The sequence below is a fragment of the Nicotiana tabacum genome, chromosome 18 (assembly GCF_000715075.1).
Source record: "Nicotiana tabacum cultivar K326 chromosome 18, ASM71507v2, whole genome shotgun sequence".
NCBI lineage: Eukaryota > Viridiplantae > Streptophyta > Magnoliopsida > Solanales > Solanaceae > Nicotiana > Nicotiana tabacum.
Genome location: NC_134097.1, coordinates 122,073,219 through 122,080,320, shown reverse-complemented (window position 1 = coordinate 122,080,320; position 7,102 = coordinate 122,073,219).

Here is a 7,102-nt window from a genome sequence, read left to right as displayed (position 1 = left end):
GTCCACTTGATGTGCCATTTCTCGAAGAATTCAGTCGTCTTATTCCCGATGAACTGGGGTCCGATGTCGCGACTGATTTCTTTAGGGATGCCGAAGCGACATATGATGTTTTTCCAGATGAACATGATGACTTCTTGTTCGCGTATTTGAGAGAATACACCTGCCGCCACCCATTTGGAAAAATAGTCAGTTAAAACCAAAAGGAAGCGTGTCTTAGCTCACCCTGCTGGGAGGGGCCCGATGATGTCCATCCCCCATTTTATAAACGGCCATGGAGAGGTGACGGAATGTAGGAGTTCTCCCGCTTGGTGTATCATAGGGGCATATTTCTGGCATTGCTCACATTTCTTGACGTACTCTGCGGCCTCTTTTTTCATAGTGGGCCAGTAGTATCCTGCACGAATAAGACACCTGACGAGGGCCCGGTTGCCCGTATGGGCGCCGCAGTGGCCTTCGTATACCTCTTCGAGCACACGCCTTGTCTAATTTGGTCCAAGGCATTTGGTTAAGGGGCCGCCGAACGTCCTTTTGTAAAGGTCGTGGTTAATGAGGCTTTACCTGGCCGCTTGTATTCAGAGCTTTTTTGGCTTCTTTTTTATCTTGCGAGAGTGTTCCTTCCTGTAGATATGATATGATGCGATTACGCCAGTCCCAAGTTAAATTTATAGAATGTACCATGACTTGATCTATTGATGAGTGGAGGAGGGTGACCACGTTCTCCTTGGTGATGTTTCTAGTTGCTGTCGCTAGTTTGGCGAGACTATCTGCTTCGATATTGTGTGCTCGGGGAATTTGGTGAATCGACATTCATTGAATTCTGGCAGCAATTTGTGGATTTTGGTCTGGTATTTCTGCAACCTTTGTTCCTTAATCTGGAAAGTCCCAGTGACTTGATTCACAGCGAGATGCGAGTCGCAGCGGAGGATGATCTGCCGAGCACCATACTTGAGAGCCAATTTTCATCCTACAATTACGGCCTCATACTCGGCCTCATTGTTAGTCATTTCGGGGTATCGTACAGATTGACGAATTATTTCGCCCGTCGAAACTTCGAGTACGAGTCCTAGTCCCGATCCTGAGGCGTTGGACGCGCCATCGGTGTAGAGGACCCAGAGGTCAGATCAGTCATGTGAAATGCGAAGTGGTTCTTGTTTGACTTCAGGCAGTATTTCCGCACTGAAGTCGGCGAGTACTTGCAACTTTATCGCATTTCCCATTTGATATGTTATGTCATGCTCTCTTAATTCTATTGCCCACTTGGCCAACCTTCCCGATAGTTCGGGTTTGTGTAGGATACTCCTGAGGGGAAAGGTTGTTACTACCTTTATAGGGTGGCATTGGAAATACGGTCTAAGCTTTTGTAAAGCTATGACTAATGCTAGGGCCAGTTTCTCGAGGTGGGGGTACCTCATTTCGGCTTCAATTAAGGTTTTGTTGATAGAGTAAATTGGAGATTGCGTACCTTTGTCTTCTCGGACTAGAACTACACTTACCACGACTTCGGACACAACCAAGTAGACTAAGAGGCATTCTCTTGGATCTGCCTTGGCGAGTAAGGGTGGTGAAGACAAGTATGCCTTCAGTTTCCTTAGGGTGTCGACGCATTCCGAATTCCATTGAAGTCCATTGACTTTCCTTAATACATTAAAGAATTTGTGGCATCTATCCGATGACCGTGAGATGAACCTTGACAAGGCGGCTATCCGTCATGTCAGCTTCTGCACGTACTTCTTGCTGGTCAGCATTTCGGGTATTCCTTCGATTGCCTTAATCTATTCTAGGTTGACCTCAATGCCTCTTTAGGATACCAGGAAATCGAGGAACTTACCCGAGCTTACACCGAAGGCGCATTTTTCGGGGTTCAGCTTCATGTCGTACCGTCTTAATATATCGAAAGCTTCCTTCAGATGATCGATATGATCTTATTTCCTTTTCGACTTAACCAGCATTTTGGTGACCAATCTCTGATATGTCGCCCCCGCATTCTTTAGCCCGAACGACATCACTTTATAGTAGTATGTTCCCTGGTGAGTGATGAAAGTGGTTTTCTCCTAGTCTTCTTCTTCCATGAGGATCTGATTGTAACCCGAATAGGCATCTAAGAAGCTTAGCAACTCGTGCCCTGCTGTTGTGTCGATGAGCTGGTCGATGTGTGGCAATGGAAAAGAATCTTTCAGACATGCCTTGTTTAGATCCGTGAAATCTACACACATCCGCCACTTTCCGTTCTTCTTTTTCACCATGACCACATTGGCGACCCATTGAGGATATTTTGATTCCCGGACCGAACCATTCGCGAGCAGCTTATCGACCTCTTCGCTAACGGCTTCGTTGATAGCGACGTTGAACTTCCTTCTCATTTGCCGCATCGGCGGGTAGAGGGGATCTATACTTAGCTTGTGGGTGGCAATATCTTTTGGGATGCCTAGCATATCTGCATGGGAAAATGCAAACAGATCGGCATGGTCAGTCAAGAACTTATGAAACTTACCTGGTTCCGAGAGGTTGTGCCCGATATAAGCCTTTTTTGTGCTGTCATTGCCGTCCAGCAGGATGGGATCAAGATTTTCTATCGTTGGTGCGGATGCTTCCACGATGTCAGGTTCCTTGATAACGTCTGTCCGCACGTCAAGTTTGACTCCCGACATCACTGATTGCTATGCTTCCGCACTCGCTCCTTTGAGTTGTTGGGTGTGTGCGCTGTTGATACTCAATTTTTCCCAAAATATTTTTTGTTGCATATATACCTTCAAAATCATGCATTAACACCAATTGGTATTTTTTTCCATAATTTTTTCACATTTTTTAATTTGTCCAATATTTTATTTCAAATAAATGATTACAAAATTGCATCACAAATGATTTCAAAGGCATTTCTTGATTTAATTTATTGTTTTTGGTCCTATTAAGACCAAATTGTTCCATAAATAGCCAAATTGGCACCTCTTGGCTATAATTGCAATAACTTTGCAATTATAGCCCATACGTATAATTTTGCACTATTTTTACCAGAAATCAGTCCTTTATATTTTTAAATACCAAACAATCATTTCTAAATTATTCTCATGCAATAGAATCGCTTTTTATAATTAATAATTATGTTATAAACTATTTTTGACTAATTCAATTTGAGTATTTAAGAAATAGTCCATTTCTATTTCAATTTTAGCCTTAATTAAATCAGCCCAAACCCTTAATTAAACTAGCCCATACCCCAAGCCCAATTCCTAATACTACCCGACCAAATGCTGATTAAATCCTGGTCCGGATTTGTTCTATCCTAATTTAACCTAAACCTATACCCCAAACCCCTCATTCACTCTTCACTCACCCGCCGTCACCCCTCTCCTTCTCTCTTAAATTTCCTCTGCCTAAACCCTAACTCCCCTTCGCCGGCTGCTTGCTCACCGGTAATAATGGTGGCTCACCACCACCCCTAGCCCTAATGGCTCCCCCATGACCGGATTCTTAATGTCTTGAGGTCCTCAAAGGACCAGTGGCTGTTCACTCACCATTCATGGCATGTTCTCGCCGTTCTCAGGCTACCATGGCCCGATTGAGTAAGATCTTCATATTTCTCGGCTAAACCTATGGGTTTCTAAGCCGGTCTCTCTATTTTTGGGTTATTTTCTAGAAAACCCTAATCTCTTCTCCTGTACCTCTTAGATCTGTAATAGATCTGAGGTTTTTCTGAGCTATTTTCGTTTGTTTTATGAAAAACCTTTCGATTTCTCAAAGCGTCCCTTTATTTTCCCATTAGGGTTTCTGGAACTTTTTTTTCAAACATATTTCTGGTGTTTTTAATGTTGTTCTCTGATTCTCATATGTCTGAACGACTTTTTGTTAAAATTGCTTTTTAATCCTAATTTGTTATGTTAAAACCCCAGTTTTAACACTATGTTATAATCCTGAGTTCATTCTTGCTTGTCGATTCTGCTATGTGTGTGTTCGAAGCCCATGAATATGTTTCTATTAGTGATTTCTACCCCAATAATGTCGTACTAGGGTTTCTGATTTGTCTCTTTTTGGCTATACTCAGTACTTGTTATTCATGGAAGTTTATATTTTCCCTTAGTATTAGTACTATTTTCCGATTCTTTAAATCCTTGATTTTCTGGGATGATACTCTTTACCAATTTCCGGCTACTTTTCCTGTTTTCACAACCTTTAAAATATTTTCTTACCTTGTTATGTGATTGACTGTATTATTGCACGATTCTTACTGTTATTTCCTTAATTAGAACTCTATGTATCTACCCCTAATTGCTTATTCTGTACTAAGGTCTTTTGAACTCTTTCCTTATTTGGTACCTGTTCTTTACCGTTTGAAATAACTCCCTTAATTAAGGGAAGACTTGGACTGATTTTACTTTAATTGATTCCGAGTTCTCCAATTACTGAACAATTTGATTCTTACCTTATTTACCTAACTTTCAAACTACTATATATATATGCTTTCTTCTACTCTCATTAGACACGAACATAAGTTCATAACTCCCTCATACACTTAAAGCTTTTCTGCTCTCTTTCTTGTTACTTGCTACTATTACTAAATTAGTTGGCTGCAAGCCAAGGTTAATTATTGCACCATATTGCTCTTCACTTTGTGTCTATTCTCCTTAACTGGTATGTTCTGATTTCAATTCAAGTCTTAAACACTATATGTTTTCTTACTGTTTTAGTTTACTAGTTACCAGTCTATTCCTGTCTATTATCTGACCTTTCAATATGTAACTAGCATGTTTGGATCACTGTTAGTGCTGTCCTAATTCTAATATGTGATCAGAATGATATGAGCTTGTCCATTCCTTGTAGTATGTACTGGCTTTACTCTATTAGTATATGTTTGAATGGTTATGTGTTAGTTGGTTTCTGGTTTGCTCCTGTTTTTGCAAAACTGATTTGTTACCCTAAGTTATTCTGATGTTATGCCCAATCATGTTTAGTACTTCTATGTCCTCACTGTTGCTATGAAATCCTATACTATGTCATCTCCCAATCCCATGAACCCCCTAAGCACTTCTGATTCTATAACTATGTTCTAATTAGCACCTCTGAAATCCATGCCTTACTGCTTGCACTGTTAGCTAGTCCTTAATTACAAAAGACTTTTATTTATTATATGTTCATTATGTGTATTATGTGTCCCCAAATCCCAATTCCCGTGTATGAATCATGTGGTTAGGACTCTGTTTGCTCTGTGATTGATCTGTTGTTTGTTTGACTATACAACTCTTGTTGAAACTGTTTTACTGCTAAACAACTCTCCTATTTTATAAAACTACCTCAATTGAGTCCTTTTCAATACGTTGTTTCCTATCAAACCTTTTCAAAACTATGTCAAGCACTCTCACTCCACTCTTAAGTCCCTAGATTCTGCCCCTCCAGTGTGTGACTGCCTTGGAATCCCTGCGAGATCCCTCTGAACTCTGATGCACTGGGGCTCGCCCTTCCATACTACACTTACTCAGTTCTGGTTATGAAATCTAGGTGTAAGCACTGTCCGAGATCCTTGAGGTCCTTAGGGAACTCTGACACACTCGGACATGGGACTGACTATAAACTTGGCATTTGAGGCTATGAAAAATCTGGTGTCTTCAAGATACACTTGGGCCTGCTTCAGGCTCCCTATAGTTAACTTCTTGTTTTTCTTTATTTGTTTGTGTAATTTATTCAGCTGGTCTGTATTAATTATTTGTAAACAAATGTTGGGGATGGCTAGTGAAACGGGAGGGGTAGCTATATAATCCTATTAATATTATTGGGGTAGAAAGCATGTCGTAGACTTTACATTATTTATATCTGCATTATAATCCATGTTTTTATGATCAATACGCTCATCCAAATCATGCCAAATACGCACTAGATATGATGTTCCTATGATTTCATGTCTACTGTTTCAGCATCTCATCCGTCACTAATCCATGTTTTATGTCTATCACTTAGAAATCCTGCTCCTAGGACAATAACAACATTAGAATAAAAGTTGTTACTCTTGTGCATTCAGAAGTCATATTTCAATAATTCTGCAACTCTTTTGTGCATTTAGAAATCATGCCTTAGGGATTCTATTTTTAACAATCCTGCGATTTGCATGTGCATATTAGATACCATGTTCTAGGACCTGTTTGCATTTTGTTTAAGACGCCTAATTAATCACTGATTCATGAAAAGGTAATAAAAATAATCTCACATTGTGATGTTTTCTGAATAAAACTGGTAATAATCTCTGCATTCTCAGATTCGTATCAACTAGAACAACATGCTCTTATGGTAAAACGACTTCTGAACTATTAATGATTCTGGTAACTATTATGCATGATCCCACACCTAGGCAAGCCTATAGGGCGATTAAAGGCCTGCAACTATAAAACTGCGCTTTAAAATTGCTCGTATTCATAGGTCTAAAATTAGTAGGTCTTTGACACTTCAGTCCTAATTTAATGTTGTATACTTCCTGCTCACTTAGATATCATGTTCTAAGTTTTATTACCTGAAACAATTTTTTGAGACGTGCACTTGTTTGTTCTTCTTGTGGAGGTAAAAATGTGAGCCATTATTTGTTCCTTCTTTATGTGTAGTCCTAATTGTTTTGATTGACGCTTAGACTTTTCTCCTTTAAATAACTTAGAATGGTCTAGAACTGCCCAAAAGTAGAGGTCCTAAAATACCTCTAGGGCCACGAGGAAGGGACGGGTAGTGCACGCATAGGATATTTTCAAGGTTGCTAGAACGCTTTAGGCCATGACCAAGGGGAGAGAATTGGGTAGTAAGGATATGATGACTACGCACTAATGTCACGTGTAGCCTCTCATTAAGGAGTGATTACCGGGCATTGTGTAGGGTGATCCTATAGGCTAACTAACCTAGGACCCCTCTTTCCCAATTCTCGTTGTTTAGACTTTACTTTTCTCTATATATGCAACTTGTTCAAGTCTTTTCCTTTTGTCTCATTACTTGAATCATACAATGTCCAAAATATGCCTTTATTTGCAAGTATGTGTTTAAATTATTTATTTGTTAAAAGTACTAATTCACAAGTATAAGTTTGGCCGGGACCCACCATTGTGGACCGAGAGGGGTGCCTAACACCTTCCATTCA